Here is a 5090-nt window from a genome sequence, read left to right as displayed (position 1 = left end):
TTAGACGTTCGTTTAGTCAAATGGGAATTACACTACGTGTATGTTTCTTTCACTTTTTAATTTTCACTTGTGTGACCTATACCTAGGAGTCGCTCCTAAATATTTCTTAATCGTAGGAGTTTCATTTGATTTACTACATTACTTGTTTAGTCAATTGAGGTTTAATATAGATTTTATCTAGCCGCTCTTGTTGATTAAAACAATAGTTTTAAAATAGTGTTGCATGGTTATGTGTAGGATTCATCTGTGACCTTTTGTGTTAATATATTGTTATATGTTTTTATATGCCTAGGAGTGCATGGTATTCGCCTCGTAATTTTGGTGTGTCATGTCACTTGCTTGATTTATTTACCGATTATAGTTATTTGTTAATTGTTGAACATGTTGTCCCACGTGACATTTTTCTTTGGTGCGGCACATGGTCATATCATATGTGTGTGTACGCGTTTTTGTGAATGATTACCATGTGTAGAACTTGATTGGTGTATCGGATTATCATTGTTCATACATGTGTGGAGAGTGTTATTATCTCAATTAGATTTGGATCATAATTAGGATAATCTTATTATTATTATTATTATTATTATTATTATTATTATTATTGTTGTTGTTGTTGTTGTTGTTGTTGTTGTTGTTGTTGTTGTTGTTGTTTTGGTAATGGTCGATACTTATTGTTTGCGTGCATACAAATTTTGGTGAAAGTTGTCATGTTTATAATTCTTTAGAATTGTTTTAGGAGTTGCTTTTATTTATCTAATCATGGAAGAATTAACGTTTGATTCTTTAGTTTTTGTTTAGCATGACTATACCTTAGGTTTGTTGTACAGATAATTCTATGCCATGTTGCACATGTGCTGATAGACTAGAATCATGCGATGTCTATGATATATGTGTATCTATTTATAATACATGTTATTGCATAATTTTCTTTATGCTAGGTTCTAGATGTCAAATGAAGTGTTATGTTACCCTAGAACAAATCCAGTATAGTTCCTGTTGGAAATATGCCCTAGAGGCAATAATAAAAGCATTATTATTATATTTCCTTGTTCATGATAATTGTCTTTATTCATGCTATAATTGTGTTATCCGGAAATCGTAATATATGTGTGAATAACAGACATCAACATGTCCCTAGTGAGCCTCTAGTTGACTAGCTCGTTGATCAACAGATAGTCATGGTTTCCTGACTATGGACACTGGATGTCATTGATAACGAGATCACATCATTAGGAGAATGATGTGATGGACAAGACCCAATCCTAAACATAGCACAAGATCGTATAGTTCGTTTGCTAGAGTTTTCCAATGTCAAGTATCTTTTCCTTAGACCATGAGATCGTGTAACTCCCGGATACCGTAGGAGTGCTTTGGGTATGCCAAACGTCACAACGTAACTGGGTGACTATAAAGGTAGACTATGGGTATCTCCGAAAGTGTCTGTTGGGTGACATGGATCAAGACTGGGATTTGTCACTCCGTATGACGGAGAGGTATCACTGGGCCCACTCGGTAATGCATCATCATAATGAGCTCAGAGTGACCAAGTGTCTGGTCACGGGATCATGCATTACGGTACGAGTAAAGTGACTTGCCGGTAACGAGATTGAACGAGGTATTGGGATACCGACGATCGGATCTCGGGTAAGTAACATATCGATAGACAAAGGGAATAGCATACGGGGGTGATTGAATCCTCGACATCGTGGTTCATCCGTTGAGATCATCGTGGAGCATGTGGGAGCCAACATGGGTATCCAGATCCCGCTGTTGGTTATTGACCGGAGAGTCGTCTCGGTCATGTCTGCTTGTCTCCCGAACCCGTAGGGTCTACACACTTAAGGTTCAGTTACGCTAGGGTTGTAGGGATATGTATATGCAGTAACCCGAATATTGTTCGGAGTCCCGGATGAGATCCCGGACGTCACGAGGAGTTCTGGAATGGTCCGGAGGTAAAGATTTATATATGGGAAGTCCTGTTTCGGGCATCGGGACAAGTTTCGGGGTTATCGGTATTGTACCGGGACCACCGGAAGGGTCCCGGGGGTCCACCGGGTGGGACCACCTGTCCCGGGGGGGCCACATGGGCTGTAGGGGGTCCGCCTTGGCCTAATGGGCCAAGGGCACTAGCCCCACATAGGCCCATGCGCCTAGGGTTTGAAGGGGGAAGAGTCCTAGGAGGGGAAGGCACCTCCTAGGTGCCTTGGGGGGGAGGGAAACCCCCCTTGGCCGCCGCACCCCCTAGGAGATTGGATCTCCTAGGGCCGGCCACCCCCCCTTTGGCCCTCCTATATATAGTGGGGGAGAGGAGGGACTTCATACCTGAACGCCTTGGCCTTTGGTTGCCTCCTTCTCCCTCCCCAACACCTCCTCCACCCCCATAGTGCTTAGCGAAGCTCTGCCGGAGTACTGCAGCTCCATCAACACCACGCCGTCGTGCTGCTGCTGGTGCCATCTCCCTCAACCTCTCCTCCCTCCCTTGCTGGATCAAGAAGGAAGAGACGTGGCTGTTCCATACGTGTGTTGAACGCGGAGGTGCCGTCCGTTCGGCGCTGGTCATCGGTGATTTGGATCACGTCGAGTACGACTACATCATCACTGTTCTTTTGAACGCTTCCGCTCGCGATCTACAAAGGTATGTAGATGCATCTAATCACTCGTTGCTAGATGAACTCCTAGATGATCTTGGTGAAACGAGTAGGAAAATTTTTGTTTTCTGCAACGTTCCCCAACAGTGGCATCATGAGCTAGGTCTATGCGTAGTTCTTCTTGCGCGAGTAGAACACAATTTGTTGTGGGCGTAGATTTGTCAACTTTCTTGCCGTTACTAGTCCTTTATTGATTCAGCGGTATTGTGGGATGAAGCGGCCCGGACCAACCTTACACGTACGCTTACGTGAGACCGGTTCCACCGACTAACATGCACTAGTTGCATAAGGTGGCTGGCGGGTGTCTGTCTCTCCTACTTTAGTTGGAGCGGAATCGATGAACAGGGTCCTTATGAAGGGTAAATAGAAGTTGACAAATCACGTTGTGGCTTTAACGTAGGTAAGAAAACGTTCTTGCTAGAACCCTAATTCAGCCACGTAAAACTTGCAACAACAATTAGAGGACGTCTAACTTGTTTTTGCAGCAAGTGGTTTGTGATATGATATGGCCAAAGTTGTGATGAATGATGAATGATCTATATGTGATGTATGAGATGTTCATGCTATTGTAATAGGATTCACGACTTGCATGTCGATGAGTATGACAACCGGCAGGAGCCATAGGAGTTGTCTTTATTCTTTTAATGACCTGCGTGTCATCGAGAAACGCCATGTAAATTACTTTACTTTATTGCTAAACGCGTTAGCCATAGTAGTAGAAGTAATAGTTGGCGAGCAACTTCATGGAGACACGATGATGGAGATCATGATGATGGAGATCATGGTGTCAAGCCGGTGACAAGATGATCATGGAGCCCCAAGATGGAGATCAAAGGAGCTATGTGATATTGGCCATATCATGTCACGTTTATTATTTGATTGCATGTGATGTTTATCATGTTTTGCATCTTGTTTACTTAGAACGACGGTAGTAAATAAGATGATCCCTCACAATAAATTCAAGAAGTGTTCCCCCTAACTGTGCACCATTGTGACAGTTCGCTGTTTCAAAACACCACGTGATGATCGGGTGTTTTATTCAGACGTTCACATACAACGGGTGTAAGACAGATTTACACATGCAAACACTTAGGTTGACTTGACGAGCCTAGCATGTACAGACATGGCCTCGGAACACAGAAGACCGAAAGGTCGAGCATGAGTCGTATAGAAGATACGATCAACATGAAGATGTTCACCGATGTTGACTAGTCCGTCTCACGTGATGATCGGACACGGTCTAGTTTAACTCGGATCATGTAATACTTAGATGACTAGAGGGATGTCTAATCTAAGTGGGAGTTCACTAATAATTTGATTAGTTGAACTTAATTATCATGAACTTAGTCTAAAATCTTTGCAATATGTCTTGTAGATCAAATGGCCAACGTAGTCCTCAACTTCAACGCGTTCCTAGAGAAAACTAAGCTGAAAGACGATGGCAGCAACTATACGGACTGGGTCCGGAACCTGAGGATCATCCTCATAGCTGCCAAGAAAGATTATGTCCTACAAGCACCGCTTGGTGACGCACCCGTTCTCCCTGCAGAACAAGATGTTATGAACGCTTGGCAGGCACGTTTCGATGACTACTCCCTTGTTCAGTGCGGCATGCTTTACAGCCTAGAGCCGGGGCTCCAAAAGCGTTTTGAGAGACATGGAGCATATGAGATGTTCGAAGAGCTGAAAATGGTTTTCCAAGCTCATGCCCGGGTCGAGAGATATGAAGTCTCCGACAAATTCTTCAGCTGTAAGATGGAGGAAAACAGTTCTGTCAGTGAGCACATACTCACTATGTCTGGGTTGCATAACCGCTTGACTCAGCTAGGAGTTAATCTCCCGGATGATGCGGTCATTGACAGAATCCTCCAGTCGCTTCCACCAAGCTACAAGAGCTTTGTGATGAACTTCAATATGCAGGGGATGGAAAAGACCATTCCTGAAGTATTTGCTATGCTGAAATCAGCAGAGGTAGAAGTCAGGAAGGAACATCAAGTGTTGATGGTCAATAAAACCACTAAGTTCAAGAAAGGCAAGGGTAAAAAGAACTTCAAGAAGGACGGCAAGGAGGTTGCCGCGCCCGACAAGCAAGCTGCTGGGAAGAAGCCAAATAATGGACCCAAGCCCGAGACTGAGTGCTTTTATTGCAAGGGAAGCGGTCACTGGAAGCGGAACTGCCCTAAGTACTTGGCGGATAAGAAGGCCGGCAAAACGAAAGGTATATGTGATATACATGTAATTGATGTGTACCTTACTAGTGCCTGTAGTGGCTCCTGGGTATTTGATACCGGTGCAGTTGCTCACATTTGTAACTCAAAGCAGGGGCTGCGGAATAAGCGGAAACTGGCAAAGGACAAGGTGACGATGCGCGTCGGGAATGGCTCAAAGGTCAATGTGATCGCCGTCGGCATGCTACCTCTGCATCTCCCTTCGGGATTAGTT

This window comes from Triticum aestivum, chromosome 7B (assembly GCF_018294505.1).
Source record: "Triticum aestivum cultivar Chinese Spring chromosome 7B, IWGSC CS RefSeq v2.1, whole genome shotgun sequence".
Classification (NCBI taxonomy): Eukaryota; Viridiplantae; Streptophyta; class Magnoliopsida; order Poales; family Poaceae; genus Triticum; species Triticum aestivum.
This window is presented reverse-complemented; position numbering follows the sequence as displayed.